Raw genomic sequence first — 16,395 nt, forward strand, 5'->3', positions numbered from 1 at the left:
GATGTCGGAGGAATTGTGTGTAAGGGGACTATGCTTCAGTAAAGAGGATATCGACCGTCTGTGATATTTTAAAGGAGGACCTTCAGCCACGTTCGAAGACCCATACTGCCTTGTCAGTGGCATTGAAGGTAACCACAGCACTGAACTTCATTCAGTCAGGCACCAGTGACATTTCTAACATCACCTAGAGCGCTGCGAGGGCCTGCATTCACCAGCTCACAGATGCCATATTCCGTAGGGCTTCTGACTTCATCGACTTCAACTTGTACCCCAGGCAGCAAAGGGAGAGGTGCCTTAAATTCTACAGGATTGCTGGTTTCTCCAAAGTGATTGGAGCCGTCGATGGAACCCATATCGCATTGAAGGCACCGATTGATACACCTGTTACATATATCAGCTGGAAGGGGTTCAATTCCTTAAATGTAATGATCGTCTGTGATGCCCAACTACAGATTCTTAATGTGAATGTAGATCACCAGGGAAGTGCTCATGATGCCTTCGTCCTCCGGCATTCAAACTTACATGACGCCCTCAGTACATTGCATCCAGGATCTGGAAGGATAGTGGGAGACAAGGACTACCTGCTGAAACCATAGCTGATGACACCATACCACAGGAACATTAATGAAGCACAAGAGAGATACAACCGTGCACACGTGTCCACACGCCAAGTGGTGGAGAGGACAATCAGGGTGCCAAAATCACGCTTCCGGTGCCTGGACTTTACAGGAGGACTTTTCAGTACTCACCTGTAAAAGTGTCAAGGATTGTGGTGGCCCGTTGCGCTTTGCACAACTTTGCCTTGCTTTGAGGTTCTTAAGTGCAAGACTTTAAATATAAGTTGTTAACTAGCTATTTTCTACTTTGTAAACAGTTGGAATATTAAATTGGTTGATAATAAAAACAGTTAAACACTTTAAAGTGACTACAGGCTATGGGCTGGATTTTCATTGAGGAGGCGGGACTACAACTTTTGGGGTTGTAGTCCCGCCTCCATCGAGTTCTAGCCAACCCATGCAATTTTGACTTGATTGACCTTGTTGAGCCTGCCCAGCAACAGGTGACATCACAGAATGAAATTTCATCTGTCGAGACCATTTGACAGATGAAATATCAGCGTTCGACAGCTGTTTGAAGCTGTCAAACACTGACAATCTGTTCTCCAGGTTAATTCCTTCCTCTCAGGATGATTTAGAGATCTCCCCGGAACTGAAAGCAGAGGCTGCAGATTTTGACAGCTGGCGGCCATTCTGTTTCTGTGCCGGTGAGATGAGGGACTCCTGAGGCCTGAAGAAAGGAAGGCTGTAAAGGTAAGTAAAGGTTAGTAGAACTTCCTTAAATACTTTACACAGACCAAACACACTTACCTCTGCACTCATGCATCCATCACTCACCTGAACACCGGATATCTCGACCCCTCCAAGCCCCTCATCCCGACGGCCCGCCTTGCTAACTTGGCGTGGTTTGGAGCTGTCGGGGATCCCACATTTCAACAATGAAAATAGGGATTAGGCTAAAAACTGCCTATTAACTACCTGTTAACAGGCAGTTAATTGGCACTAATCCCCTTCCCGCCTCGGGGAGGCGGGTCCCAGTGCGGAGTGAGTATCCGCCTCCTTTGAAACTGGCATGGAGGCGGGTTGGGGGCAGGATGGGGTCTGGACCCCCGATTTCGGGATTTTAAACCCCCACATGCCTCCAATCCCGACCCCATGGCCCAATGAAAATCCAGCCCTATACATCCAAAACAAAATGGGTAATTACACAATCATTCACAAATAAAAATTTTAATAAATAACACACCAACATTTCAAGAATAGCAAACATAAAATAAAACAGACATGTCCCCTTGCATCCATGCCTGATGGTCAAAGGAGGTGGACTCTGCAACAGGTGGCATCCTACTGTCTCCTGCGCCTTGCCCTTCCTTGTGACTAGACTCCTCTCATGCCAAGGGCATGACCTTTGTGTGCTATCTCTTGTCCTTCAGCAGTTGACTCTTGGCTGGGTTGATGCTGCTGAAAGGCAACATTTGGTTCATACATTGTCGGCGCAGCTGCTGGCTCATGAGCCTGCACTATGTCTGTGCTGGTAGCAGGCAAGGGGGGTTCTATGGGCGTCAAATGTACAACAGCCGAACTTATTGTCTGCAACTGAAATAGTTGATGGAGAGACTGGTTAAGCTGACTATTCGCCTATTGCATAATGGCCAACTCATCATAAATGCTCTTTGTACCAATAGCGAGCTGATTAGTAATGGTCTGTGTACTTATGGCCAACTGATTAGTAATGGTCTGTGCTTATGGCCAACTCATTACTCAGATTCTTCACATTATCCTTTATCTCCTGCCTGATAGAGGCAAGGGAGTCAAGTTTCTTCTCATGCTGAGTGAGCATTGTTTGCCTCAAGCCTTCAATCTCTTCCACCTCAGTATCAAAATCAGGCTGCTGTATTTCCTGTGTTACTGCTTCTCCCACTTGCCCTGCCGTATCAGCTTGGTGGCTGGCTGTGAAAGGACATTCATCTGTGCCTCACACAAAGCCAGAGGGGACAGGAGATGGAGAGGCGGTGATTAGCGGTTAACCGTGGTCAAGGTCCCCCCCCCGCCCCGTGCAATTTGCATGGTCCACACCCAGGGTCCACACCTTACCATTCCATTAGATGCCACTCTACAACTTCCTCCTCCCCCACCTCACTTGCCATATACACTTGCTCAGCAACCCCTTCCCCAATGCCCTCTCCAGGCCCAGTGTGGAAATCCTCGGCAGCCACAGACTCACCGCACTCTTGAGGGGAAAAATTCAGTATCGCCCCGTTTGGGGCGCGATTATCGGCCGTGCACAAAGTTTAGCGCCTGGCGCAATTATCACGTCTGACGGCAAACTTGGTTTTTATCACCCCTGTAGGTGATTGGAGCGCTAAATCAGGCGATACACACCTCTCTTAAGGCGCAAAGGCCGAGGAGCGAGGAGCTAACTCAGAGCGTGGGCGCAACGCAGGTGATGTCAGTTAGCCATGGAACACAGACACACTGGCGCCAGACAGTTCTTAAAGGGCAGGGTCGATCTTGCTCTCCAGCCACACCCTGATCATTGGAGCCTTGAATCTCGGCCTGGAGAGACCTGTGCCTAAATGTTGTAGCCAAGGACTATGGAGAGGGCCAGGGAGCAAGCACAGCGCTTCAGCGAGCGGGCCTTGGAGGCTCTGGTTGGCGCGGTGGAGCGCAGAAGATCAATACTGTACCCAGAGAGTGGCAGGAGGCCTTTGCCGCGCGATTACAGAAGAGTGTGGAAGGAGGTGGCACAGAGCGTCTCCTCCAGGAGCATGGTGCCCAGGACCCATATACAATGTAGAAAAAAGTTCAACGACCTCACTCGGGTCGTCAGGGTGAGTGGCTTTTTTTCAATACCTCGCCATCCCTCCATCTCAAACTCACTCTATGGCCAGAGGGTCTTAAAACTCCAATGCCCAACTTTTATCCAACAGCTATGGCCCTCTCATGAAACACACACGCACATTCCACACTTTGCATACAGTAAGGGCTATTCACCTATGGGAGGCACATCAGGCTAGACCATGGCTGCATACAGTAAGGGCTATTCACCTATGGGAGGCACATCAGGCAAGACCATGGCTGCATTCAGTAAGGGCTATTCACCTATGAGAGGCACATCAGGCAAGACCATGGCTGTATATTTACTCAGATGACGTCCTTTATCTTGCAGGCCAAGCTATCTCATAGACAGCAGCAACGGACGGGTGGAGGGCGGCCTCAGCTGCAACCGCTCAGCGATCTTGAGGAGCGCGTTTACAGGATTGTGGCAAGCCGGGTGATCGGTCCCGTCACCACTGGAGAGGCCGGCCCCGTTCTGGACAGCAATGGTAAGGTCATCACCTTTTTGTCCTCTCTCCTTCCACTTGTCCCTCAGAACACCAGCCTTTGACACTTTCAATCCAACTTTCTAAATCACTGCACACATTCCTCCCTTACTGCCACCCTGTCCTCACGCTAAAGCCACTCTTGTACCTCCCTGCTTTCAGATGGTGATTCACCAGCTGAGGAGGCGGGCCCTCAAGCTGCCAGTGGGAGCGAAGCTGCAGGCGAGGAGAAAGATGAAGCCAGAGCATCAGCGCCACCCTCTCCCGAGGAAGCCCATGCCCACACTGGGAACACGCCTTCCCTGGAGGGGAGCAGGGGGGAAGAGTCTGATGAGGGTGAAGCTCCAGGACCCAGCGGGCTGCAGCAACGCAATGGGGGTAGGGAAGCTTGGGGGCCTTCTCCCCGGAGGGAGAGTATGCCAGCAAGTCCTACTGCACTGGACGCAGAGGAGGAGCAGCTGACCGCTGAAATGAACACCCAGGCGGTGGACATGCACACTGAGCTCATGGGTGCAGTGGGAAGTGTGCCCGAATGCATTGAATCACTGGCAAGGAGTGTGGAGCACTTCGCTGTAGCACAGACAGATGCCACGCAAATGTTTAGTGCTGCAATACAGTCGTTGGCTGCCATGACCCCATCTCTCACTGCTCTCATGCAGACTCAGATTGAGGCCACGCGAGCACTGACTGCTGCCATCCTCGCTGGTTCGGACACATTTCCCCAGGGCTCGCATTGCTCCGCAGCAGGCCAGCAATCTATGCTCCAGCAGATTGCTCCAGATGCTGAAGTGCTGCCCCGTGGGAGTGCCAGTTTGTCGTATGAGCAGGGAGTTGCTGTCCTCTCTCAAGATGACAGCATTCCTGCTGCCACCACTGTCACTTCTCCACTGCACTTGCCACCGCCTTTAGGACAGGCTGCTGCTGCCCATGCAGAGTTGGTGCAGTCTGCAGCCGGGCCCTCCAGGCCCAGAGCTGGTCGAAGCCATCCTTCAAGGGCATCTGCAGTCTCAGGTTCTGACAATCAGCAGCCTTCCACCAGCCTTGCTTCAGCCACTGGGATCCCATTATGGAGGAGCAATAGGGTGGGAAGGGGGGAAGTGCGCAAGGGAAGGAGATCACCCTCGAAGGGCAAAAAGTAGGTGGTGTGACAAAATGTTGGTCATTTTTTTATTAAAGGCCGAGGTTCGTGGTCAAACTTTTGTTTAGGGTTTTGGACATTATCTCCAGGTTGTGAGAACCAGTTATGTTAATGACTGTTTTTTTGTGTTTCTTTCTATTAGTTTGTCATGAGGAAATGACACACACAGAGTTTGTAAAATAAATAAGATTTTGTATTCAAAATGTATATGTTTGGTCTTTGTAATCATTGCTGCCTTGGCTGGCTTAGGGGCTGCGGGTTGGTTTCATTCATGTTGTTCTCAATGGCAGAAGCCATTTCCTTAGCAAGGGCCTAGAAGCGGCTTGCTATCAGCCGTTGACAGACGGCCCTTCCAGTTTCTACATTGTGGGCCTCCCTCCCGCCTTGATGCTGCTGATGATCATCCTCCTCCTCTTCCTCCTCCTCCTCTGGTGGTGCTCCAAGGCCTGGTGGCATTGGCTGGGTCCTGAGGATTGCCAGGTTATGCAGCATGCAGCACACGACAACGATGTGGGAGACTCGCTCAGGCGAGTACTGCAGGGCTCCTCCAGAATGGTCCAGACAGTGGAATCATTGCTTGAGCACACCAATTGTCAGCTCAACAATGTTCCTGGTAGCTTGATGGCTCTCGTTGTACCGGAGCTCAGCAGGGGTGCTGGGCATACGGAGCGGTGTCATCAGCCAGATGCAGAGGGGATTTCCCTTGTCCCCGAGAAGCCAACCACCTGGGTGACGCGGTGCCTGGAAAAGTTCTGCCACAGTAGCCTGGCGCAGGATGTATGCATCGTGGCTGCTGCCAGGATAACAGGCATTGACAGCGAGTATCAGCTGTCTGTGGTCACAGACCAACTGCACGTTTAAGGAATGGAACCCCTTTCGGTTGCGGAAATCCTCTGCATTCTCATGCGGAGCACGCAAAGCCACATGCATGCAGTCAATGGCACCCTGCACCAACAGAAAGCCCGCTATCCTTGCAAAGCCCATAGCACCTTCATGCTGCTTGTTCGGGGTTATGGGAAAAGAGATGTACTCTCGTCTCCTTTTATAGAGGGCATTTGTGACCTGATGGATGCAGCAATGGACCGCGAACTGGGAGATATTGGCGATGTCCCCAGTAGCTGATTGAAATGAGCCAGTGGCATAAAAGTTGAGAGCCACTGCTATCTTCACTGCCACCGACAGAGACGTCCTGCTCCTCAGTTGAGGCTGCAGATCTGGCTGCAGCAGGTGGCAGAGCTCAGTGACAACCTCCTTGCTGAAACGCAGCCTTCACAAACACTGCTCCTCAGACATATTAATGTAGGAGAATTGTTGGTGAAATACCCTGGGAGGGTAAGGTCTCCTGTACAGAGGCCTGTTGGCCCTCCTCCGTCTGGCCATTATTGCCACTCTCTCTCTGCATCTCTGTGGCCTCCGAATCTGCTAGCGCAGGATGACGCCCCCAATTAGTGCAGCCCCCATAGTATCTTGGCAATCAAAGTAATGAAGGTCAAAAACCAAAGTACCTGCAAAGTTATGGTCAGAAGCCAAAACTGCTTCAAACAGCGTTGACTCAATGCAGAAGTCTCTCTTTCTCTCTCTCTCTCTCTCTCTCAGAATGAGTGGTGCAAAAATGTCTACCACACAAAAAGCCAGGAAGAGGCCCCCTTTAAATAGCGCACCCCCCGAGCCCCACAGTGACTGGGAAGCGTTCCACATGTCGTTGGTTGCGCCAGGCAGAAAGGAGGGGGGCGCCACTCAATTTCCGTTCCGGGGCATCACAAGGGCGTTGCATGCTCAAATGACATGAAGATCGGTGTGCACAGGAGATCGGGCGATATTGTTTAGCGCCGCCGCAAAATGTCTGGTTAATTCGGCGAGAGGCACAGATATCGCCTCGCCCGGGTGCTAGTTGCTTTCCACCCCATTAGCACCCTCTTAAGGCGCTAACGGGAGGCGCAAACCAACTGAATTTTTCCCCCCCATGTGTGCAAAGACGGCTGTCCATCTTGGGAAGGAAACAGATAACATTTACAATGGTGAAGCACATTGATCTGGCACATCACAGAAGCTCATATGCCATGCATGCACAATAATCATCTTCTCTTTCTTCAGACCTTAGTGCCAACCAACATGTTTTAAGCATACAGCTGGATAGAGCAACAATGCAACACTCACCTTTCTTTACTCAATGGGCAGGATTTTCATTGTACCGTGGAGTCGGGATTGGAGGGTTGGGGGGGGTGTTAAAATCCAGAAATCAGGGGTCCCGACCCCTTCCCGCACCCAAACCCGCCTCCATGCCAGTTTCAAAGGAGGTGGGTACCCGCCCCGCACTGGGACCCGCCTACCCATGGCGGGAAGGGATTAGTGCCAATTAACTGCCTGTTAACAGGTAGTTAACAGGCAGTTTTTAGCCTAATCCCTATTTTTGATGTTGAAGTGTGGGATTCCTGATGGCTCCAAACCACGCCAAGTTAGAGGAGGCGGGCCGTCGGGTTGAAGGACTTGGAGGGGTTGAGATGTCAGTGTTCAGGTGAGTGATGCGTGCATGAGTGCAAAGGTAAGTGTGTTTGGTGTGTCTAAAGTGATTAAATAAGTATTACATATCTTTTCTTACCTTTTCAGCCTTCCTTCCTTTAGGTTCCGGGAGTCCCTCATCTCACCGGCACAGAAAGCAGAATGGCTGCGAACTGTCAAAAGTGACAGCCTTCAGCTTTCTGTGCTGGTGAGATTTCTAACTGAGTCTGTGGGGAAGGACTCAGGTTAGAAGTAAGATTGTCAGTGTTTGACAGCTTCAAACAGCTGTGAAACACTGATATTTCATCTGTCAAAAGCTCTTGACAGATGAAATTTCAGTCTGTGACGTCACCTGTTGCCGGGTGGCCCTTAATTGGACTACTGAGCCCGCTGGGCAGGCTCAACAAGGTCAATCAAGTTAAAATCACGTGGATTGGCTGCATCTCGATGGAGGCGGGACTACAACCCCGAAAGTTGTAGTCCCGCCTCCAACCCGACTCCTGAGTTAAATTCCTGCCGAATCTCTTATTGGGCACCAGACACTGAACTGCCACTGATGTCCAGCATCTTGCTCCGTTAACTCTTTCAGAATGCCCACACCACTGCCTGTCATGATAGGCTCTCTGGTGTTATGAGCCATCATATTCTGCACAGAGATGAAAATTAGACTTCAGTTTTTGTTTCATTGTTGGCTAAAAGAGACAAGTTGGCTGCTTTAGAGGCAGGGTATTGTTCACTAATTGCAATTTCACACCTCAAATCTGTGGAGTACAGATAAAAGGTCTTTACAAGCACTTAGTGTCTCTGAATGTCTCCAAAGCAATTGAATTATATGACTAGTTGAGACTAGTTGACTGCACAATGAAGTCAGACTACACCTATACACAAAAACAAGCGCTTCTATTTTGCTATAGTAACATTTTAGGAAATCTTACATTTAAAATTTCTAATAACTGTACAAACCTTAGCAGACCGCGTTAAATTGTTGAGTTTTTTGCAACACAGTACCGCGGAACGTGGCATGGTGAAGTTAACGCTAACAGCCTGTGCAACCTCCTTCCATGCTGACATGCTTTCTCTATGTGGTGCTCTGGACTTTTCACTCCCGATGAGGCACTGACGCTTCGCTTCCACCTCATTCAGGAGTGTGTCGAGGCCATCTTCACTGAAGTTGTGGGCCCTCTGCCTGTCATCTATCTTTGCTGCTGCCATATTCTCTCTGTAAGTAAGTACACACATTTAGTTTTACTTTGCACAGCTTTTTACAAAATTTCCATTTAACTTTGCCGTTTATTTAAAAGTTTTTTAAAGTCTTTAAAAGTTTCTAAAAGTTTTTTAATGTTTTTATAAACATTTATAAACGTGATCCTGTGGCAGAGCCACTGAGAGACTCTGAACAAGTGTACATAATTCCTTTTAACGATGTGTTACCTACAGACTAAATCTGTACCATTGTATATACTGTTTGCATGTACAGGGCGCGGGCCCTTTAAGAGCGCGGGCAAACGCAATGACATCATGCCGCCGATCACGTGATCACACTAAACGTGGGAAGAACGTGATGACGTCATGACGCCATCCACGGGACCGCCCAAGCAGTCCTCATGGAGCCTCCAGCCAGTTACGACTTGTATTCATAGTTCTCTTGCATCAATCTGTTTAAACTCGTTAGTTTGACATTAAAAACCTTTTTGATTGATTGCCTGCATCGAACTCAATCTCTGGATAGGAATTTGACCATTCCTACATTGGTGACACCGACTTTTGTGAATGGTATTTGCAAAAGGAACACAGCATGGAGAACAACGCTGTCTCATTGAAGCTGCCGCAGTTCTGGGAGCAACAGGCGACCTCCTGGTTTATCCAAGCTGAAGCCCAGTTCGCCCTGAGAGGCATCATTGAGGATCAGACCCGATACTTCTACGTGGTCTCCGCTCTCGATAGCTCCACCGCCTCGCGGATCATAGAAACATAGAAACACAGAAGATAGGAGCAGGAGTAGGCCAATCGGCCCTTTGAGCCTGCTCCGCCATTCAATGAGATCATGGCTGATCATCCAAATTCAGTACCCTGTCCCTGCCTTCTCCCCATATCCCTTGATCCCTTTAGCCTTAAGAAATATATCCAACTCTTTCTTGAATATATTTAATGAACTGGCCTCCACCGCCCTATGTGGCAGAGAATTCCACAGGTTCACCACTCTCTGGGTGAAGAAATTCCTCCTCATTTCAGTCCTAAATGGCTTACCCCTTATCCTTAAACTCTGACCCCTGGTTCTGAGCTCCCCGGCCATCAGAAACATCCTTCCTGCATCTAGTCTGTCCAGGCCTGACAGAATTTTATAGGTTTCGATGAGATCCCCTCTCAATCTTCTAAACTCCAGTGAGTATAAGCCCAATCGACACAATCTCTCCTCATGCATCATTCCTGCCATCCCAGGTATCAGCCTGGTGAATCTTCGCTGCACTCCTTCCATGGCAAGCACATCCTTCCTCAGGTAAGGCGACCAAAGCTCACACAATACTCAAGGTGCGGTCTCACCAAGGCCCTGTACAACTGTAGCAAGACATCCTTGTTCCTGTACTCGAACCCTCTTGCTATGAAGGCCAACATACCATTTGCCTTCTTAACCGCCTGCTGCACCTGCATGCTTAGCTTCAGCGACTGGTGCACGAGGACACCCAGGTCTCTTTGCACTTCCCCTTCTCCCAATCTATTGCCATTCAAATAATAATCTGCCTTCCTGTTTTTGCCATCAAAGTGGATAACCTCACATTTATCCACATTATGGTGCATTTGCCATGTTTCTGCCCAATCACCCAACCTGTCCAAATCGTGCTGGAGTTTCATGACATCCTCCTCACAGCCTACCCTCCCACCCAGCTTTGTGTCGTCTGCAAATTTGGAGATATTACATCCAATTCCCTCGTCCAGATCATTAATATATATTGTGAACAGCTGGGGTCCTAGGACCGATCCTTGTGGTACCCCACTAGTCACTGCCTGCCGCTCGGAAAACAACCCGTTTATTCCAACTCTTTGCTTTCTGTCCGCCAACCAGTTCTCTATCCAAGTCAATACCTTGCCCCCAATCCCATGTGCCTTAATTTTGCACACTAATCTCTTATGTGGGACCTTATCGAAAGCCTTCTGAAAGTCCAAATATACCACATCCACTGGTTCTCCCTTATCTATTTTACCAGTTACATCCTCAAAAAATTCCAGTAGGTTAGTCAAGCATGATTTACCTTTTGTAAATCCATGTTGACTTTGTCTTATCCTATCATTGCTTTCCAAGTGCTCTGCTATTACATCTTTTATAATGTCAGTCTTCTGGAAAACCCCCCGATGGACTGCAAGTATGAGACCCTCAAAGCGCGGTTGCTACAGGTCTTCGGGCTCACGAAATCAGAGCGCGCCCGTTGACTGCTCGCTATGCCCGGGATCGGGGACTCCAAACCTTCCGAGCTGATGAGCCACATGCTCATTCTCCTCGGCTCTGAACAGCAATGCTTTCTCTTCAGCGAGTTATTCCTCAGCCAATTGCCGGAGCAGGTGCAAGCGGCCTTGGCCAGGTCCGAGGTCGAAGACTGCGCAGCGCTCGCTGCCGAGGCAGATAAGATATTCGCAGTTACGCAGCAGTACTGCGCTGCCACAAGGAGCCCATCCCCCACAGATGCCACCCCAGCTACTCAGCCTGCGGGGCTGTGCTTCTACCACGCCCGGTTTGGTGCGAAGGCGAGATGTTGCCGCCCTCCCTGCAGCTTCTCCGTAAAAAAACCGACAACTCCGTCCAATGAAGAGCGGGTCTAATGGGTGCCCCACAGCCACGATGGCAGTTGGCAACGCAGGCAAGCTGCTCTTTATCACGGATACCCTCTCCGGTCGTCGGTTCCACTGCGACACCTGAGTGCAGTGCAGCATCCTACCCGCGTCAGCTCTTGATGTACAGGCTGGGAGGCACGGCCTTCCCCTCGAAGCGGCTAATGGCGGCGTTATTTGGACCTTCGGCAGATGGCGGGTCCATGTGTGCTTCCGCGGCCAATGATTTGTTTGGGAATTTGTTATGACCAAGGTTTCACACGCCATTCTCGGTGCGGATTTCCTGTGCGCCAACGGCCTCCTGGTCGATGTGCGGAACCGGCGGCTGATCAACGTGGCCACGTTTCACTCTATTCCTTGCCACCGTAGTAAGACCATGTCGCGCGCCGTCTCCTACGCTTTCCCAACTCCGGATGAGTTCGCTCAACTGCTAGGTGAATTTCCAGACCTGACCAGACCTACGTTCTCCTCTACGGCCACAAAACATGGTGTGGAGCACCACATCACCACCACCGGCCCCCCAGTCCACGCGCGGGCCCGGCGCCTCGAACCCGGCAAGCTGGTGGTCGTGAAGGCGGAGTTTGCAACGATGGAATGCCTGGGGATTATTCGCCGGTCGAATAGTCCCTGCTCTTCGCCTCTCCACATAGTACCGAAACCTGGCGGCAGATGGCGGCCATGTGGCGACTATCGGTGACTAAATGATGCCACCACTCCTGATCGATACCCGATCCCCCACATTCAGGATTTCTCTGCCCATTTGGCAGGAAACACCGTGTTTTCCAAATTTGACCTTGTCCGAGGCAACCACCAGGTCCCGGTACACCTGCAGTACGTTCAGAAGACCGCAGTCATCACCCCATTCGGCCTTTTCAAATTTTTGAGGATGCCTTTTGGGTTGGAGAACGCCGCCCAGGCCTTCCAGTGCCTCATGGACTCCGTGCTGCGGGACCTCAAGTTCCTTTTCATCTACTTAGACGATATCCTCGTTGCCAGTCATAATAAGGAGGAACACATCGCGCACCTACGCACCCTCTTTCGACGCCTCAGCCAACACGGCCTGATTCTCAACCCGGCCAAGTGTCAGTTTGGCCTGCCCCACATTGATTTCCTGGGACATCGCATTACCTCGGAGGGAGAGGTGCCTTTGCAAGCGAAGGTAGAGGCGGTGACATCCTTTCCGTGCCCGCAGAACATCACGGCCCTGCAGGAGTTCCTCGGAATGGTAAATTTTTACCACCGTTTCGTGCCTAAGGCAGCTCTGCTCATGCAGCCCCTGTACAAGGCCCTCAAGGGCAAGTCTGGCAAGGATCCGGTAAGCTGGACAGTTGACATGGATCGGGCATTCACCGACACTAAGAGTGCCTTGGCCAATGCGACCATGCTGGCGCACCCGCTTCCAGGAGCCACCATTGCTCTCACCACTGACGCATCAGATTACGCAATCGGCACTATACAGGAGCAGTGGGTGAACGGGACGTGGTAGCCGTTGGCATTCTTCAGCCATCAATTACGGTGCAACGAGCGGGCGTACAGTACTTTCGACAGGGAGTTACTAGCCCTTTTTCTGGCCATCCGCCATTTCCGATTCTTGTTGGAAGGACGCCCTTTCACTGCCTTCGTCGAACATAAGCCACTGACTTTTGCTATGGCCAAGACCGCCGAACCGTGGTCATCCAGGCAACAATGCCAGCTGACATATATCTCCGAATTTACTACGGATATTCAGCACGTGGCCGGTAAAGACAACCATGTGGCAGAGTGCCTCTCCCGCGCGACTGTGCATGCGGTCCAGCTGGGCATCGACTACGCCCTCATGGCAGCGGACCAAGTCTCAGACCCCGAAGTGCAGGCTTACCGCACCAACACCACTAGCCTCCAAGTGGCCGACGTCCGGTTTCATTCGGCTGGTACCACGCTGCTTTGTGACGTCTCCGTTCGGGACCCTCGTCCTATCGTGCCGGTCGCTTGGTGCCGCAAGGTGTTTGACGCTGTACATGGGTTGTCACACCCAGGCATGAAGGCTTCTCAGAAGCTAATTTCATCTAAGTTCGTTTGGCGGGGCATGTATAAAGATGTCCGTGACTGGGCCAACACCTGCATGGTCTGCCAAAGGTCCAAGGTACAGCGCCACGTCAGGGCTCCATTGACCACCTTTGCAGTTCCGGAGCAACGGTTTGACCACGTCCATGTGGACCTGGTAGGACCACTTCCACCTTCCCATGGTTTTACGCATCTCCTGACCATAGTAGATCGCACCACCAGATGGCCAGAGGCAGTTCCCCTGTCATCTACTACTTCGGCGGACGTGGCCAGGGCATTCATCTCTTCCTGGGTCGCCCGGTTTGGGGTGCCTGATTACATCTCTTCGGACCGGGGACCGCAGTTTTCCTCCGAGCTCTGGAATGCGGTAGCTCAGGGACTCGGAGTTAAATTGCACCGCACCACAGCCTACCACCCACAAGCGAACGGTCTGTGCGAATGGTTTCACAGATCGCTTAAAGTCGCACTGAGGGCCAGCCTCCAAGACGCTGGATGGGCAGACAAGCTGCTGTGGGTCCTGTTGGGCCTTCGCACGGCCCCCAAGGAAGATCTTTGCTCTTCCGTGGCAGAGCTCGTTTATGGTCAGCCTCTGCGAGTGCTGGGGGATTTCCTGCCAACACCTCAAGCCAGCTCATCAGCCACCAGGAAACAGCCAGACATATCGCGCCGGTTCCCACATCGCATCATGGGCTTCAGGGCTCTCACGTTCCAGCGGAGCTGAAAGACGCCGGCTACGTGTTCATCCGCCACGATGCTCACCGGGATCTGCTCAAGGCCCCATACACTGGTCCTTTCCGCGTGATAGAGGCAGGAGACAAGACCTTCACTGTGGATGTCGGTGGCAAACCGGACCACATTTCAGTTGACCGTTTGAAACCAGCACACCTGGACCTTGACCGACCCATCGAGACCGCACAGCTGCCAAGGCGAGGTCGACCGCCCACCGTCATCACGCCGGAACAAGTGCAACTGCCCGCCAGACAGCCCGCCGTCCAACAGCTTCCGCTTCGGGAATACAAGACTCGTTCTGACAGGCTCGTCAGACCCCCTCACTGTTTGACTTTTTTCGTTAAAGACAATCCTGGGGGGCGCAAGTGGCAGAGCCACTGAGAGACTCTGAACAAGTGTACATAATTCCTTTTAACGATGTGTTAGCTACAGACTAAATCTGTACCATTGTATATACTGTTTGCATGTACAGGGCGCGGGCCCTTTAAGAGCGCCGGCAAACGCGATGACATCATGCCGCCGATCACGTGATCACCCTAAACGCGGGAAGAATGTGATGACATCATGACACCATCCACGGGACCGCCCAGGCAGTCCTCGTGGAGCCCCCAGCCAGTTAAGACCTGTATTCATAGTTCTCTTGCATCAATCTGTTTAAACTCGTTAGTTTGACATTAAAAACCTTTTTGATTGATTGCCTGCGTCAAACTCAATCTCTGGATAGGAATTTGACCATTCCTACAATCCCACGTTTGCATATGCACAGCGATGCACTCCTGGGCTCCATGGGGGAATATGCTGCGTGGAACTCAGCAGTGTTTTAAAGGAAGTTTTCACAGGGGGATCGCTCGAGGTAGGTGCGGATTTACTTGCGATGTCAGCAGCGTACACCTCAGCTTCACGGTTGATTGCAAATTCAGGCCCATTATTTGGTAATTTTCTCATTGCTGATTGTGGGACCTTGCTGTATGCAAATTGACAAACACATTTCTTACATTACAACAGTGAACATAATTTATGAACTTAAGAACTAGGAGCAGGAGTAGGCCATTTGGCACTTCGAGCCTGCTCCGCCATTCAATAAGATCATGGCTGATCTTCTACCTCATTTCCACTTTCCTGCACTATCCCCATATCCCTTGATTCCCTTAATATTCAAAATCTATTGACCTCTGTCTTGAATATACTCAACGACTGAGCCTCCACAGCCCTCTGGGGTAGAGAATTCCAAAGATTCACCACCCTCTGAATGAAGAAATTTCTCCTCATCTCAGTCCTAAATAGACGACCCTTATTCTGAGATTGTGACCCCTGGTTCTAGACTCCCCAGCCAGGGAAAACATCCTCCCTGCATCCACTCTGTCAAGCCCTGTAAGAATTTTGTATGTTTCAATGAGATCACTTCTCATTCTTCTAAACTCTAGAGAATATAGGCCTAGTCTACTCAATCTCTCCTCATAGGACAATCCCCCCATCCCAGGAACCAGTCTGGTGAACCTTCATTGCACTCCTGTCGAAGTTTCGACTGTTCAATAAGACTCTGTGAAACAAAGTGATCGTCAAAGGCAGACTTTATTTAACTTCTTGCTAGCAAGGGGAGCCTCACGTAGGCAATGGCTATCATGAGTTCTCCGAATACATGGACAAAAACACCTCTTTTTATACACAAAGATCAAAACCTTTTATCACATGGTATAGTATTGAGAGACACAATTAATAACATTAAAAAGAGATGAGTAAGGAATGTTTAAGGTCAACAAGAAGATGACTAAAGGGTCAGTAGAGCCTCGGGGCTAGATTTTCAGTATAGGCAGTTTTGGGGCGCTAACCTTAGCGCCCGCCCGAAGTTAGCGCCCGCCCCAAAGTAGCGCACCGTTGCCGGGAATTCAGTGGCTTCGCCCTAAGAGGTTGGTGGAGCGCTAAAAGAGGCGTTCCACTACTCTCTTTAGGCGCTAAGCCGGCGGTCCAGAGGGATAGCGCCCAGGCGGGGCGCAGCACGGGTGCGGTCATTTTTGCACTGACAGCAGACCCCGTGGTGCCGACCAGCTCTTAAAGGGGGAAGGGACGAATTGGTCTGCTGCCACGCCCTGCACACTGCAGCCTTGCAAAGAGGCCTCAACACTACTGCTCAGCCCCAGGGAGTCATGGCAACGCCAGAGAAGGCCCGTCAGCGTGCCCTGCGCTTCTCAGAGGGTGATCTGGACATAATGGTCACAGCTCTGGAGGTGAGGCGCAAGATCTTGTTTCCAGAGAGTGGGAGGAATCCAACCCACCACGACTACAC

General features: G+C 51.0%; 1 pseudogene; it reads right to left on the reverse strand.

Moving 5' to 3' along the window:
- Positions 1 to 1,901: 1,901 nt before the first annotated feature.
- Positions 1,902 to 15,056, reverse strand: LOC147115805 (uncharacterized; annotated as a pseudogene).
- Positions 15,057 to 16,395: the final 1,339 nt, after the last annotated feature.

The sequence above is a fragment of the Somniosus microcephalus genome, chromosome 6 (assembly GCF_052327205.1).
Source record: "Somniosus microcephalus isolate GS21.2 chromosome 6, FLI_Smic_1.0, whole genome shotgun sequence".
In the NCBI taxonomy this organism is placed as follows: domain Eukaryota; kingdom Metazoa; phylum Chordata; class Chondrichthyes; order Squaliformes; family Somniosidae; genus Somniosus; species Somniosus microcephalus.